Here is an 18,063-nt window from a genome sequence, read left to right as displayed (position 1 = left end):
TTTTGTAATTCAATATGTTTTCTCAAGAATTGTGTATATTGTGAAGAAACATGTATTTGTAAATAAATAGTAAATCTATTCTTCTAAACACAGAGTGTATATGCAACCAAATACTAAACATGAAATAGGGGGACTATCATGCATGAGAGTGTTCTTGTTTATAAATGGTTTAAACAATACAAATGTCCTCCAATAAAAGCTGACAATCTGTATTTTAACTTCATATTAAAACCTTGTTCTTGCCTTTCTGTTATTTCCCCTTGAAAAATAACAGAAAAAGTAAGGGCAGAGTCTTGATATTAAACTCTGACTTTTCTTGCTGTCCATAGGACTTGTATAGATGGGGATGCTGCTATCTGGCACTACTATCCAAGGCTGTTAGTCATGACTCAAGTCATCTCTGAGGTGGTACCTCCACCGGAGGCCCTGGCTCCCTCTGACAGCCCTGTGAATACTCGGGATGAAGCCACTCCTGTGAAACATCGTCACGGGGAGACCAAGATGGAAGTGGGAGGAGCTACTGAGGAGCCTCCTGGAGACTGGTGTGAACCTGTAGAAGATGATGATGAAGATGATGATGATGATGAAAATGACGCACGCATGACCCACGCATTTTTGTCCGAAGGGAGGCGGAAGAGGAGAGTCTTGCAGGGGAGAGTGAACGGAGCGGGAGCGTGGCGGGCAGTGAGAAGAACTTCAAGAAGAGGGCCAATAACCAGTATGTTGGTATTGTTTATTGTTGGCCGTGTTCATAGTACCAAATATCAATTATGTGACTTCTAGCCATAGTGTATAATACTGGTCATTCTGTAGCAAATGGTTACTGGATATATTTCCCTATAATCCTCTTTGTAGATAGCCTTTTGATGTCTTGTCATATCTGTATCTGTATTTCTGTTATTCCACTATGCTTTTCCTAATGATTCAGTATTCATCTCATGTCAATTTTTAGTTTGTCACGTAGGAAAAGAACGAAACCTGAAGAGGGATGGGAGGAATGGCCAGTACTTGGAGACGGGTGGATGCGCAAAGTGGTCGTTCGTCGCTCAGGTTCCAGTGTCGGCCAGAAAGATGTTTATTACATGAGGTAAAAACTACCTGGCAGACTTTATCTGATATTTTTAGACCAATGGTTAGTGCAGATTTTTTGACAACTGATATGATGATCATAATCTCAATCTGAATAGCACAAATGGATACCAAAGGTTTTCCTACAAACTTTTGTCGTTCGCAGTCCGTTGGGGGAGCGTGTGAGAAGTCGAGTTGAACTTTCCAAAAACCTGGGAGGAACTCTTGACATGTCAATGTTCAAGTACAAAACAGGGCTGTTCGTAGATGGCCAACAGAAACCCATGCGTAAGAGAAGGAAGGTAATGAAAAAGCTTTTTAATGAAAAAAAAACCTTTTCTCCCTGATGAATATTTCTGCATATTCTAGTTAGGTGACGTCTCAGCGCCTATGGAAGATTGTGTATAATGAGCTGGGGGGGATGTCCAACTCCCAGCATCCTCGGGTGGCCCCAGGACCATTTCCTAAGTCTGCTTGCTATTGACATGGCCTTACAGTACATGAAGCTTGGTTTCTTCAAACTTTATAATATTTTTAAAACTCACTGCCATTGCTGTTGTATGTGAACATGAGACAATATTTTGTTATTTAACTCTGACATGAAGCCTATGCAGATTGAACTTGTGGTATTTATTATAAATGTCAAGATGCATTCTGTAAGCAAAGACGACATATCTGCTACCTGTCTAAATTACTATAGTGATGTTGCAGGTGTTTAGAAAATTGATAAAGATTACCCACCTTATATTCCTTTTGTAATTCAATATGTTTTCTCAAGAATTGTGTATATTGTGAAGAAACATGTATTTGTAAATAAATAGTAAATCTATTCTTCTAAACACAGAGTGTATATGCAACCAAATACTAAACATGAAATAGGGGGACTATCATGCATGAGAGTGTTCTTGTTTATAAATGGTTTAAACAATACAAATGTCCTCCAATAAAAGCTGACAATCTGTATTTTAACTTCATATTAAAACCTTGTTCTTGCCTTTCTGTTATTTCCCCTTGAAAAATAACAGAAAAAGTAAGGGCAGAGTCTTGATATTAAACTCTGACTTTTCTTGCTGTCCATAGGACTTGTATAGATGGGGATGCTGCTATCTGGCACTACTATCCAAGGCTGTTAGTCATGACTCAAGTCATCTCTGAGATGGTACCTCCACCGGAGGCCCTGGCTCCCTCTGACAGCCCTGTGAATACTCGGGATGAAGCCACTCCTGTGAAACATCGTCACGGGGAGACCAAGATGGAAGTGGGAGGAGCTACTGAGGAGCCTCCTGGAGACTGGTGTGAACCTGTAGAAGATGATGATGATGAAGATGATGATGATGATGATGAAAATGACGCACGCATGACCCACGCATTTTTGTCCGAAGGGAGGCGGAAGAGGAGAGTCTTGCAGGGGAGAGTGAACGGAGCGGGAGCGTGGCGGGCAGTGAGAAGAACTTCAAGAAGAGGGCCAATAACCAGTATGTTGGTATTGTTTATTGTTGGCCGTGTTCATAGTACCAAATATCAATTATGTGCCTTCTAGCCATAGTGTATAATACTGGTCATTCTGTAGCAAATGGTTACTGGATATATTTCCCTATAATCCTCTTTGTAGATAGCCTTTTGATGTCTTGTCATATCTGTATCTGTATTTCTGTTATTCCACTATGCTTTTCCTAATGATTCAGTATTCATCTCATGTCAATTTTTAGTTTGTCACGTAGGAAAAGAACGAAACCTGAAGAGGGATGGGAGGAATGGCCAGTACTTGGAGACGGGTGGATGCGCAAAGTGGTCGTTCGTCGCTCAGGTTCCAGTGTCGGCCAGAAAGATGTTTATTACATGAGGTAAAAACTACCTGGCAGACTTTATCTGATATTTTTAGACCAATGGTTAGTGCAGATTTTTTGACAACTGATATGATGATCATAATCTCAATCTGAATAGCACAAATGGATACCAAAGGTTTTCCTACAAACTTTTGTCGTTCGCAGTCCGTTGGGGGAGCGTGTGAGAAGTCGAGTTGAACTTTCCAAAAACCTGGGAGGAACTCTTGACATGTCAATGTTCAAGTACAAAACAGGGCTGTTCGTAGATGGCCAACAGAAACCCATGCGTAAGAGAAGGAAGGTAATGAAAAAGCTTTTTAATGAAAAAAAAACCTTTTCTCCCTGATGAATATTTCTGCATATTCTAGTTAGGTGACGTCTCAGCGCCTATGGAAGATTGTGTATAATGAGCTGGGGGGATGTCCAACTCCCAGCATCCTCGGGTGGCCCCAGGACCATTTCCTAAGTCTGCTTGCTATTGACATGGCCTTACAGTACATGAAGCTTGGTTTCTTCAAACTTTATAATATTTTTAAAACTCACTGCCATTGCTGTTGTATGTGAACATGAGACAATATTTTGTTATTTAACTCTGACATGAAGCCTATGCAGATTGAACTTGTGGTATTTATTAGTGTTGTTCCGATACCGATACTAGTATCGGCATGGCCACCGATACGCACAAAAATGCTGGTATCGGTATCGGCGAGTACTAACACAAAAAAAAAATCCGTTTTTTTTTTTTTTTTTTTAAGTAACAAAGTTATTTTGTTTGTAAATGTTCACTTGCTGTTGCACTACTACTACGACTGTTTTATATCTTAAATGGATATTGCACTGATTGGCATCTGTGAGAGCCACATTTCAGGTTTTATAAGGGGTTGATTTTCTTGTCACCATACCAGGTAGACAATAAAAAAAAGTTCTATAGTATTCACTCTCTGTTGGTATTTTTCCCTGTTTTACAAAGGTTTTGAGCAGTGCCAGACTAAGTGTTAGCAATAATTTTACATCGAGGTGAGTATGCGGCTCAAAAAACATGTTTTTTTGTTTTGTTTTTTCAAACGCCGTGGTATCGGATCGGTACTCGGTATCGGCAAGTACTGCACGGTCAGGTATCGGTATCGGTATCGGGATCAAAAAATGGTATCGGAACAACACTAATTATAATGCCATTATTAGTGTGGTTGCTGACGGTTGTGTTTTTTTTATAAACGACGGCCTCGTACCTACGACCGAATCACAGCCGTGCTGATATTCAGTATAACACACTCCCTCTCGTGTGATATTGCTTAATTAATATGATTATTAAACGGTTATGACAACTACACAGCTGAAAGCATCATCTTTGTCCATTGTCAATGGAATTATTCCAAAGACACTCATCAAATCTTTATGCCCTTAATTATTTATTTATTTTTTATTCAGAATGAGGACCACATCTACTCGTCCCCAACGCTTAATAAGAAGAGGCCGAGGCAGGAGGCCATGATTGTCATACAAAAGATGCCACCCAAAGTCCTCCGGCGTCTAACAGACGTGTTTGATGTTGAGGAGATGGACCAGGGTGTGGACCAGGACATTTTGTAATTTATTTTATATCGGCTGAGGGGGCCATTTAAAAAAAAAATCTGTTGGCTGAGGGGGCCTTTTTTTTTTCTTCTTTTTTTTGTATTCATTGCTAGCCACCATTTTTTTTTCTAATATTGAGGCTGAAGGGGCCTTTTATTTTTTTATATTTTGGCTGAAGGGGCCTTTTTTTGTCTTTTTGTTTTATTCATTGCCAGCCACCATTTTTTTTCTAATATTGAGGCCGAAGGGGCCATTTTATTTTGTATATCGGCAGAGGGGACATTTTTTAGTTATTTATTGCCTGCTACCATTTTTATTTTTTTTCTGTTGGCTGAGGGGGCCTTTTTTTTCTTCTTTTTTTTGTATTCATTGCTAGCCACCATTTTTTTTTCTAATATTGAGGCTGAAGGGGCCTTTTATTTTTTTTTATATTGGCTGAAGGGGCCTTTTTTTTTGTCTTTTTGTTTTATTCATTGCCAGCCACCATTTTTTTTCTAATATTGAGGCCGAAGGGGCCATTTTATTTTGTATATCGGCAGAGGGGACATTTTTTAGTTATTTATTGCCTGCTACCATTTTTCATTTTTTTCACAGGCTGAAGGGGCCTTTTTATTTTATTTTTGGGTGGCATTTGAGTCAGCGTTCCCGTCGCGCCACCTGTCAGTACCTGTAACCAGGGAAGCTAATGACTCATTATTTATTTATTTATAATATATGCTTCTTAGCACATGAGTGCATACATTTTCAGTATATGTAGTCCCATGGGATCAAACCCCCAACCTCTGCATTGTTAAGGCCATGCTCTACCAAGTGAGCTACCGAATGTATTTATTTAAATATGGTGGTTAGGATAGGGTTGTTAGGGGCCAATACCATACTATTGGACTTCATGCTATCTTCATATTACAGAAGCTGGACTGCTTGACCCCAAAGGTCAGAAAAAACAAAATCAAAATCAACAATAATTACCCACAATTCATTGTTCTCTAGCCATCCATTTTGTTCATGCACTTTTTCAATCACAGAAAAAAGACAACAAACATATGATAAATAGTTAGGTACAATTATTCCTTATGTCTTATTTAGTTGAAATATAATGTTTCTTTTACCTTGACTGTTTTTTTGACTTTGACTTTGCGATGAGAGAGTTTTCTAGTAGTATCAGTCTTTGCAAAAACCAAAAAGTGTATGGCACCATTGATTCTCATTAATTGTGTCTCCTCTAAAGGGCTCTGCACACAGCGTGCGATTTCTGTTGCGCGTCAACGTTCCATTTTGAAGTTTGAATGGAAGTCTATGAGAAAATCATAAAACATCGCATCCCAATGCACACAGCGTGCGATGCAATTTCTGTTGTATGTTCTCATAGACTTCCATTCAAACTTCAAAATGGAACGTTGACGCGCAACAGAAATCGCACGCTGTGTGCAGAGCCCTTAACACAGCTGCTTCTCTTTGTCTTCCAGTTTTCGTTTGTGGCTGGTGGATGGCTGAACCATGACATCCAAGGAGTTTTGGATGTGAGCATTATATTTTTGCAAGTATTGTAGCACTGTTTAGTTCAGTTAAATACATACAATAGATAGACCTACAATGAGTTTCATTGCTACCCAATCATGGACAAATGTAATTAGGTTCAAGTAAGTGACATCCTGAATGCTAAATAAACAGAACACCTTTTTGTAATCCACAGTCAGACCCTGAGTCTCCAGGTGTTTCAGGTGTTATGCCAACTGTTCCTGCTTTAAGTATTATGTAGCTACAACCTGATGAAATCAGTGGTAATCACCATTTATGATTCTTAAACGGTTCTGACAACTACACAGCTCAAGGCATAATTTTTGTCCATTGCCGTGTGATGTCAAAGGAATTATTCCAAAGACACTCATCAAATCTTTATGCCCTTAATTATTATATATTTTTATATTCAGACAGAGGACCACATCTACTCATCCTCAACGCCAATTAAGAAGAGGCCGAGGCAGGAGGCCATGATCGTACTACAGAAGATACCTGCCAATGTCATCCGGCGTCTAACAGACGTCTTTGAAGAGCTGGTGGAAGGGGGCCATTTTAAAACAAAAATCTGTTATTCATTGCTTGCCATCATTTTTATTTTTATTTTTAAATCTTGAGGTTGAAGGGGCCTTTTTAATTTTTTTATATCGGCTGAGGGGGCCTTTTTTTGGTCTTTTTTTTTTTGTATTTATTGCCTGACGCCATTTTACTTTTTGAATCTTGAGGCTGCAGGGGGCCTTTTGTAATTATTTCTATTGTACTTTGTCTGCAATCAGTTTGTGTTGTCTAGTGTTTGTGGTTTGGTTGTAGTTCTCTGTAGCCCACTTAGTAGAGCGTGCCACTAACAATGCTGAGGTTGTGGGTTCAATCCCATGGGACTACATGTAATGAATGTATGCTCTCATGTACTGTACGTTGCTTTGGATACAAATGTATTGTTGAACATTTCCAAAATAAATCTTAAAGAAAGCGTTTAGTAGTTTGCAACTTTGCTGAACTAGAAGTGTCTATTTCACCTAATGCTGGTTAGGGTTAGGGTTAGGGTCACTACACTCCTCATTGGTGTGGTTAATCTCATGGTTCTGCTTGTTTGAGGTTTTCCCAAATAAGATATATACAGTATGTATATGTACACATGCTATATTTCGGTTAACCTACACAATGTTTTTACTTGATTCCAGCTAATTTGTGAATGAATACGTTTTTGTTTGTGTATGGTCAATCCATTTTTATGTAAATATGGTTTCATGCTTGATTTACAATAAATTCATTGCATTTCATTCAATCTTGTTGCTTTACTACAAAAAACACATCTGATTGAGGAAGACTACAAAACATTGAGAAAGGATTTGGTAAACCAAGTATTTCATGCGTCATATGGTAAGAAGAGGGGTGTGGCCATAGTAATGAATACATCTCTACCATTCTCTGAAGAGAAAGTGATAAAAGATAATAGAAGATATGTAATGGTTGACCCTATTACATTAACCATAGCTAAAGGTAATTAATCTTTTTTTCATTTCATACCTATTAGTTTACTCTAACGAATTAAAATGATTAACAAGCATAATGGCACAGAGAATGCAGAGATGTGTATATATACAAAGGGTTGAAATATATGTTATTATTATTATTACTTTATTATCACTGTAAGGGTCTCTAGGCACAGAGGGAGGTCGACACAGAGGAACAGGTGTAGAAAAGGTATTTATTTAAGTCCCGCACAGCTCAGCACCGTCACCGACGTGCTGAGTGAGTCTTTCCCCCCGCTGCTTCCCCTTTCGGGACCCGCTCCGTTTGCCCGGCTCTCCGCACCACACCCCCTTTCGGGATCTCGTGCGTCCTCGCCGTGGCTCTCTCTCTCTCTCTGTCTCCCACAGTGCGTCGCCGTGCGGCAGGTACTTCCTGCCCCTCTCATCTCTCGAGGGAACAAACACACACAGGTTAAATAGACTAGTGGGATAACGAGTCTGATCACTGACACCTGTCCGTAATCAGCTCATTATTCCCCCCCCAACGACAGTCTGGCTCCCTCTGCAGGCCAGAACGCGCCATGCTCCCCACAATCACATAACAGCTATTTGAAGCAAACTATGAAAAATGTATAACTGAGTAGTGAAATACTCAGAAATAGTGAAATACATTCTTACAAATGTCTACCTTGTCATGATTACAAAGATACCACTTGAACACACACACTGTGACACATTGGTCACACGCGCGAAACACACACACACAACAGTTTCAGATCTACTAACGGGTCTTGACCGGATTGGACAATATGGTACCCAGGGCTGGACTGGCCATCTGGCATACCGGGCATTTGCCCGGTGGGCCGCGGTAGTTTTGGGCCGAGCCGGCCGGCAAAAAATAAAATAAAATAAAAAGGTTTTTACCAGCCGGCCCGGCCGAAAGCTACCATCGAACGGCCCATAAATCGAAAGCTGCCATCGAACGGCCCATAAATCGGGGACAGCGGCCCATTGGTACATTTTCTAGACAGACACTGGGCTGGCCAAATCAACAGAGAGAGAGGGGGGGGGGGGGGGTTAGGGGTCACGCACGCACACACGCAGCACCAGACCTCCGTCTCAGTTTCGCGGTAGTTTTGGGTCGAGCCGGCCGGCAAAATAAATGTAGTTAGCCTGGATAGTGGATACTGAGAGAGATGGAGCGCAAAAGCACACAAAAACGTAAGGGAGGCTGGGAAAAACTTAGGGAGAAAAACAAAAAGAAACTCGAGGCAGATGCTGCCAAATGTGTTAACATTAGGGACATGTTTGCTGCAGGGGCTGCTGCACCCTCAAGTTTACCACAGCAGCAACAGCAACAGGTTGAAGAGGAGGCTAGCAGGGAGGAGCGGGAGCAGGGTACAGATACAGAGGATAGAGAGGATACAGAAGAAGCGGGGCCGAGTCAGCCTGTAACCGTTGACCCGGTAAGGAAAATATAGGTAGCTGTTAGGGGTGTAACGGATCGCCCCCCACGGTTCGGCACGCATGTGTACCGCGGATCAATTGCAAAATGTAACCAAGTAATAATATTACTTAATAGGCAAAGGCAAGCTCGCCAATGAGAGGTTCCACGTCAACAACGAGCCAATACCAACAGTTCTGGAGAAGCCCATCAAAAGCCTTGGCCGCTGGTATAGCGCAGAACTCAAAGACTCGAAGCAGGTGGAACAACTCAAGCAGGATACAATCAGTGGCCTCAAGCAGATCAACAACACTGCTCTCCCTGGGAAGCTGAAGCTGTGGTGCTTTCAGTTTGGACTGCTGCCCCGTCTCATGTGGCCAATTTCCATCTACGAGGTCACACTATCCCATGCCAACCGGCTGGAGAGACTGGTGAATGCACAAGTGAGGAAGTGGCTTGGACTGCCGAGAGGCCTTAGCAGCATAGGCCTGTATGGCAACGGAGCCCTCTCCCTACCAATCTCAAGCCTGGTGGAGGAGTACAAATGTGCCAAATCAAGGCTGGAAATGACTCTCACAGAATCCCGGGATCCATTCGTCAGAGGTGCTGCTCCAATCCTAGCAACGGGGAGGAAATGGAAGCCATCTGCAGCAGTTGCGGTGGCAAAGACCGCCCTCAGACACCGGGATATAGTGGGGCATGTCCAACATGGCAGAGGGGGCCTTGGCTTGGAAACAACAACACCCACATGGCAAAAGGCTACTCCAACCGAACGGCGGAAGATGGTGGTTGAGGAGGTGCGCCACCAGGAGGAAGCAGCCAGGTGCGCCAAGGCAGTCTCCCAAGCCCAGCAAGGCCGCTGGATGAAGTGGGAGAGCGTGGAGAGGAGGAAAATCACGTGGAACGAGCTGTGGAGCATGGAGTCTAATAGGCTAAGTTTCATCATCAGAGCCACATATGATGTCCTGCCCTCTCCTACCAACCTACATCTCTGGTACGGAGAGGACCCAGCCTGTCTCCAGTGTGCAGCCCCAGCAACCCTCAAACACATCTTGGTGGGTTGCAAGACCAGTCTAACTCAAGGAAGATACACCTGGCGCCACAACCAAGTGCTAAAGTGCTTGGCTGCCGAACTTGAGCACAAGAGGGTAACATCCAACGCCATGCCTCTAAATGCCCAGACTACCTTTCCACGGAAAACAACCTTCATCCGGGAAGGGGAGAAACAGCGGACCAAGCCATCACCTCCAGACTCAGGCCCCCTGAACGCAGCCCGGGATTGGGAAATGCGGGTAGACCTCAGCCAGAGGCTCACCTTCCCACCCGAAATTGCAGCGACCAACCTGCGCCCAGACTTTGATTGATTGATTGATTGAAAACCTTTATTGTCCCCAATGGGGAAATTTTGTTGTCAAACAGCTCAGTTAGGGCAGAAAACATTCAGTACAGAAAACAGAAAAACATTCAATAAAAAAACATAAAACAGTGCAGGCTCAATAAGTAAAAAGTTCCAAAAGTTCCATCTCCAGGTCTCCCCCACCCTGCAGGGCCTGGTTGTAGAGTCGGAGTGCAGCTGGAATAAAGGACTGTCCAAATCTTTTTGTACTTTGACGGGGGAGAACAAATCTGTGGCTGAACTTGCTCCTCATCCCTGCCAGCTCGCAGTACATCGGGTGGGAGGGATTGGCCAGCATGGCCGCCAGTTTTTTCCCCATCCTCTGTTCTGCCACCACCTCTAGGCTGTCCAGCCCGGTCCCCACCACAGAGCTGGCCTTCTTCACCAGTTTGTTTAGCTTCGCAGCATCCCTGGCACAGATGTTTCCACCCCAGCAGGCCACGGCGAAGAACAGAACGCTGGCAACCACCGACTGGTAAAACATTTGCAGCAGCTTGTTGCAGACACCGAAAGACCTCAGCCTTCTCAGGAAAAACAGTCTGCTCTGCCCTTTCCTGAGAAGAGCCTCGGTGTTGTCAGTCCAGTCCAGTTTGTTATTAATTTGTACTCCCAGGTACCTGTAGGAGTCCACCCTCTCGACTTCCACCCCCTTGATGGTGATGGGGGCTGGGGTCCTTCTCTTCCTCCTAAAATCCACCACCAACTCCTTTGTTTTGCTGGTGTTAAGCAAAAGGTAGTTGGTGTCGCACCACTGCACGAAGCTCTCCACCAGGGCCCTGTACTCCTCATCCCTGTCGTCTGTGATGTAACCGACGATAGAGGAGTCATCCGAAAACTTCTGCAGGTGGCACTGGTCGGAGCTAAACTGGAAGTCGGAGGTATAGAGGGTGAAGAGAAAGGGTGACAGAACAGTTCCCTGGGGGGCACCGGTGTTGCACACCACCACCTCAGACTGACAGCCCTGCAGTCTCACATACTGACGCCTGTCTGTGAGGTAGTTGTGGATCCAAGCCGTCAGGGAGTCCTCCACACACATCACTGCTAGTTTGTCAGCCAGCAGTGATGGCTTGATAGTGTTAAATGCACTGGAGAAGTCGAAGAACATGGTCCTCACCATGCTCTGTGGCCTCTCCAGGTGTGTGTAGGCCCTGTGCAGCATGTAAATGATGGCGTCCTCCACCCCCATGCTCTCCTGGTATGCAAACTGCCAGGGGTCCAGGAAGTCCTTCACCTGGGGCTTAAGGTGTTGCAGCACTAGCCTCTCCAGGATCTTCATGACCTGTGGTGTCAGGGCGACAGGTCTGTAGTCGTTTGGGGTGCTGGGCCGTCCCTTCTTTGGCACTGGGACGATGCAAGAGGTCTTCCAGAGCTGTGGCACCCTCCTCAGTCTTAGAGATAGACTGAAGAGATGTTGGAATGTGTCCGCCAGCTCTCCAGCACACACCTTCAGAACCCTGGGGTTGATGTTGTCTGGACCTCTGGACTTGTTCACATTCACCCTGGAAAGCTGCCTTCTCACCTGCTCAGATGTTATAAAGCTGTGAGTACCGGTGTCTCCAGGTGTGAAGCATGCTCCCTGGCTCCTGGTGTTGGTAAGGGGAGGCAGTTGCTGCTGGGGTGCTGCTGGGGTGTCAGGGGGAGTGGGGGCTACTGTTGCCAGGGGTGCGGTACATTGGAGAGGGGAGGAGAGGGTCGGGGGCTGTGGGGGGTGACAGGGGGATGGGGGGGGTGACAGGGTCGGGGGCTGGGTCGGGGGCTGGGTCGGGGGCTGTGACAGGGTCGGGGGCTGGGTCGGGGGCTGGGTCGGGGGCTGTGACAGGGTCGGGGGCTGGGTCGGGGGCTGGGTCGGGGGCTGGGTCGGGGGCTGGGTCGGGGGCTGGGTCGGGGGCTGGGTCGGGGGCTGTGACAGGGTCGGGGGCTGGGTCGGGGGCTGTGACAGGGTCGGGGGCTGGGTCGGGGGCTGTGACAGGGTCGGGGGCTGGGTCGGGGGCTGTGACAGGGTCGGGGGCTGTGACAGGGTCGGGGGCTGTGGGGGGTGGCAGGGGGATGGTTGGTCAAACCTGTTAAAGAAGCAGTTCAGGTCATCTGCCTGCTCTCGGGTCCCCTCCACCACAGGATGTGGCTGCTTGTGGCCCGTGATCTTCTTGAAGCCCTTCCACACCTCCTTGGAGCTGTGGGCCTCTAGCCCGCCCTCCAATTTCCTCCTGTATTCCTCTTTGGCTGCTCTCAGCTCCTTCTTCACCTCCTTCTGAGTGGCCCTGGCTCCCTCAGTGTCCCCTGCCTTAAACAGCCTCCTCTTCCTTTTCAGAAGGTTCTTGATGTTCCCATTTATCCACGGCTTGTTGTTAGGAAAGCACCGTACCTTTTTAATGGGGACGATGCTCTCCTCGCAGAACTTGATATAGTCTGTGACACAGTCTAGCAGACCATCTATGTCCTCCCCGTGGACTCTCTGGAACATCCCCCAGTCGGTTGTTTCAAAACACGCCCTCAGCTCCTCCTCCACGTCTTCTGACCATTGCTGGACAGTCCTGGTGGTGATAGGCAGCCTTTTTATGATAGGGGTGTATGTTGGTTCCATCCAGACCATATTGTGATCGGATGCCCCTAGTGGCGGGAGGGCAGTGGATGTGTAGGCTCCCTTCACATTGGCATATAGTTTGTCTAGTATTTTGTTCTCCCTTGTTTTACATGTGACATACTGGGTAAAATCCGTCAATGTCTTTTCCATATTTACATGGTTGAAGTCCCCATTCACAATGATAAATGCGTTTGGGTGAGCGGTCTGTATCCCCGCGATACAGGAATGGATGACGTCATTTGCGCGCGCCGGGTTCGCGCTTGGTGGAATGTAACTAGTCACAGCCACAACATGTGAAAACTCTCTCGGACAGAGATCTGGCCTCAAACCTAGCGCCAACAGTTCTATGTCTGGAGTGCAGACTTGCTCTTTGATAGTGATATGACCTGGCTTGCACCATTTGGAATTAACAAACACAGCGATCCCGCCTCCTTTTATCTTACCGCTGTTTCTCGTTCTGTCCGCGCGGACCATTGTGAAACCATCTTGTTCCATCGCCCCGTCTGGTATACCAGGATTCAGCCAGGATTCCGTCAGGAATAGCAGGCTGCATTTCCCATATTCCCCCTGTCCCTTCATCAGAGCAGAGAGCTCATCAGCCTTGTTGACCAGCGACCTTACGTTCCCCATAAGAACAGACGGCAGGCAGGTCCTATTTGCTTGTCTGTCTCTCCTCGCCCTCACGTACGCGCCAGCCCTAGTTCCCCGTCTGCGTGTCCTTATTTCGCTGGGCACTCCTGTAGGGGGGGCGGCGGCGGCTCGACTCCTAAAGGCAATGAGCTCCTCTCTGGAATACACCCGCATTCCTCCGTTTATCAGGCACATATTGAGCACTCCGGTTAAAAGATAAAAGATAAAAGTTTGAAATAAAAGGTTGAAAAGGGCTAAAAAAGGGCTAAAAAGTAGAAGTAAGACTGAGCCGTTTCACTGGCAGCCACCCAACCGGCGCCATTTTGAGACCTAGTCCTCTGGTCCAAGTCCTGCCGGCGTGTCTTCATCGTAGAACTGACGGTCCCATGGGAGGAGGCCATCGATGAGGCATTCGAACGGAAGAGGCTGCGGTATGCCAACTTAGCAGTCGAAGCAGAGGGGCGGGGCTGGAACGTGAAGGTGTGGCCAGTGGAGGTGGGCTGCAGAGGCTTTGTAGCCAGCTCCACCACAAGGCTCCTGAGGGCAGTAGGGATCAGAGGACAGGCCCAACGGAAGGCAATCAGAGAACTGTCCACTGCAGCAGAACGGAGCAGTCACTGGCTGTGGCTGAAACGTAGGGACCCAACATGGGCTCCCAAATGACCACGTGGTGCCACCGTGCGACACACACCCAGGCCTGATCAGCCTGTGGTGGGCCAACCTCGGCAGAGGGTGTCTTGTGATAACTGGCCGAAACACCCAATGAGGTCGGGGACCACAACTGAAGATGTGTCGTACTGGTGGCACCAGGTGATCATTGCCAAATTCCACTCCACCCAAGAGGACATCTCCAACTCCACTCAATTGTTGTGCTGAATATTTAGGGATTTTAACAACCAGTCCTATTAAGAATCCTCCCCCCTTAGAACAGATCCCTCCCCCAACAATTACAACTGAACTTTAAACTTCAAATCTTAAGGCACAAGAACAACAATATATAGTTATATCGTTTCAAACAGTCTGTTTACCAAACACAAACATAACTACGAGATGAGGGTAGACTACCTCATCCCGTGACCATACCCATGGGAATTATTCTGTCCCAGTTGTTTGGGTGGTCTTAAACTTAGAGTCAGGCGTTCTGGAGGACGACGATCTCTTCCCGGGTAACGCTGCTCAACAGAATGTTCAGTCTTACTGTCTCTGTGAGGGGACTCTGGAACAACCGCAGGTGTAGGAACATCCATCACCGCCCCTTGTAATGGGAATTCAGGCACGGAAGTCTCCCCATCGGGTTCAGGTGCACCTGGAGGTGGTGACGCGATGGTGGGCGATGGGGTGTTCTGAACTCTGACTCGTCCGGGACATCCACCGAAGGTTGGTCTCTGGGCGATGCTGCCAGAAGTTGATCGACGAGTCTTTTCCACACTAGTCCGGCAGCAGTTTGATCAGTGTAGGAGACGGGACCAGACCGCTTGACGATGGTTGCAGGAACCCACTTGGGTCCAGTACTGTAATTTCTGGCCAGTACTGACTCATCTGGAGAGAAGGCTCTTCCTTTAGCCCGCAGCATCCTTTGTTGGATCTGCTTATCCTGCTGATGCTGAACTACATCTTTCACTGTTGTCGGCTTTAAGAGGTCGAAGTTGGTTCGTAGATCTCTTTTGAACATCAGGGCAGCGGGTGAAACTTTAGTAGTGGCATGTGGCGTGTTGCGATAGCTTAACAGGAATCTATGCAATCTCTGATGTAGTGTTCCTTTGCCTTGAGATGTCTTTAGTGCCTTCTTCAAGGTCTGAACAAACCTTTCAGCCAAGCCGTTGGTCGCAGGATGGAACGGTGCCGATCGGATGTGTTGGATGCCATTTGCTTGTAGGAATGTAGTCATTTCTTGTGACACCAGTTGTGGTCCATTATCAGAAACCAGCTGAAGGGAAGACCCGAAACGGCTGAAGATCTCTCCAAGCTTTTCAATGGTTTTTGCAGTAGTGGTGGATTTCATAATGGCCACCTCCGGCCACTTGCTATGTGCGTCCACACACTCCAGGAGCATTCGGCCCTCTACAGGCCCTGCAAAATCAATGTGTACTCGCTGCCAGGGTTCTTCGGGAAACTCCCAGGGATGCAGAGGAGCTAGTTGTGGGGTATTCCTAACTTCTTGGCATGAGGAACAGGTTTTGGCCGTATTCCCGATCTCCCTGTCGACTCCTGGCCACCAGAAGTAACTTCTTGCTATCTCTTTCATCCTAACTATCCCACTGTGACCTGCATGGAGCTGTTGCAGAATGAGCTTGCGTAATGACGGCGGAATAACCACCCTCCTCCCCCAAAGTAAACAACCAGCTTGCACCGACAGTTCGGCTCTCCTGGAGAGATATGGTTGAACACTGGGGTCGCCGCTGCCTGATCTACCCCTCATCACAACGTCCATCACCACTGACAAGACAGGGTCAGTGCGAGTGGCTCTCCTCACCTGAGCAGCTGAAACTGGTGCATCATCCACCTGGCTGAAGTAAAAGATGTCTGCAGCACGCGGCTCCGGCCTAGTGACAGGAAGTGGTAACCTAGAGAGTGCATCCGCGTTGCAGTGAAGGTCAGCCTTGCGATACTTGATATCATAAGAGTGTGCTGACAACAGTAATGCCCACCGTTGCATGCGACTCGCTGCGAGTGAAGGTATCCCAGTGTGTGACCCTAGGATGGTCGTGAGGGGTCGGTGGTCAGTCAGAAGTTCGAATCGTCTCCCATACAGGTACTGATGGAACTTGCGAACACCATAGACCAGGGGTAGGCAACCTTTTTTATATGAAGTGCCATTTTTACATTTTCTTGTTAGTCAGTGTGCCAACCACAATATCAACATTAATTATGACTCGACATCAAGCCAAACCAAACAGACCAACAGATCTGCAATTTTATTCCACAACATGAACAAGAATTTTCAGCAAAGAGCTATGTATGCAAAGCCATGTATGCTAAATAAACAGGCCTAACAGTCAACTAACTGAAACTTGAACAAAATTACCAACATAACATAAGACAACTAAAGCAAATTGGAGCGCTCAATTTCTAACAAAGTTGCTAACTGCGCTCCCTATGGTTATCATTTTAATAAGTAGGCCTAACTGGATGGTGATTATACAAGGTCTTACTTGTATGAATTATAATTTATATTTATATAATTATTTGGTTGTTGTTTGTTTTAGTTTTTTTAGCAAAGACCTATGTATGCAAACTGCAAAGCCATGTAAACAGTCCTAACAATCAATGTGATCCCTGGCCCTGTTTTCCTTTGCTCAACTCCATTATCTGGGGTTGGTACTTGGTCACTTTAAGTATCACACAAGCTTCGGAGTGGTCAGTTGTCAGACGGCTGCGTGAGAGGCTCAGCACGCTCTTCATGTGTGAGAATATCTGCTCGCACAGATAGGTTGATCCGAAGACTGTCAGCAAAGCCAGTGCAATGTTCCTGAGACAGCTGAACTTCTCCGGTACAGACATCCAGCAGGTGGCGATGCAGGATCCGTGATCATGCCCTTCGGTGGTTTCCAACTCTTTGCGTAGCTCTGCAAACTTGGACATCCACAATGATGAACTCTTCATCTCAATCAGCTGCATTGTCATGTCCTGTGTGTCCATCCAGTCCAGCAGAGATGAATCCAGTTCATGTCCATCAAAGCTGTCTGGTTTTATCAGGAAAGAGAACATGGGCCCATACTTCTGAAACTCCTGAAAGCGTGTTTTGAACTCCGACTCAAGCATGCTGATGTATTCGGATATTTCAGTGGTGCTGATGCTGTGCGTCACTGACAGCTCCCGTAAGTGTCCGAAGTAGCGGAAAGCGGAGGTAGCGACGTCCCTTGAAAGAACTGCCAGCTTTCCCACAAAAGCCGCCCATGTCTCGTACATATCCAGAACTGTTTGCCCCGCACCTGAAGATAAAATAAGATAAGACTTATTGTTGCACGTTGCACTTGCACGCTCACGCACACACACACACACACACACACACACACACAACAATATTATTATAGTTAACTAAAACTAAACTAACAACTAAAACTAGATTATATTAATAGAAATAAAAAATAGACTTCAAAAAAAAAATGAAAACACACACATAACGATAAATACATACCTTGCAGACGGAGATTGAGCTCGTTCAGGTGTCCAGTAATATCTGCGAGGAACATGAGTTTCACAACCCACTTCTTGTCCTCGAGTTCTGGATAGTCTTGGCCTTTTTCAGCCAGGAAGGCCTTTATGGCATCAAAGCAGCCGACAAACCGGTCCAAAACTTTCCCGCAGCTTAGCCACCTAACCGCAGAGTGGAGAGGGAGATCCTTGTACACGCAGTCCATTTCTTCAAGCAGGGACTGAAACTGCCGGTGTGTCAGTGCAGATCGCTTGACTATGAAGTTAACAACCTTCACCACTGTAGCCATAACCTCATTAAGATCAGACTTTGACATCTTTGCACATAGGTTTTCTTGGTGTATGATGCAGTGGAGTTTCATAATGGGGTGACCAACTCGTTCCTCAATTAATGCAACCGC

Source organism: Nansenia antarctica, assembly GCF_963989245.1.
Source record: "Nansenia antarctica genome assembly, chromosome: 1".
NCBI lineage: Eukaryota > Metazoa > Chordata > Actinopteri > Argentiniformes > Microstomatidae > Nansenia > Nansenia antarctica.
This window is presented reverse-complemented; position numbering follows the sequence as displayed.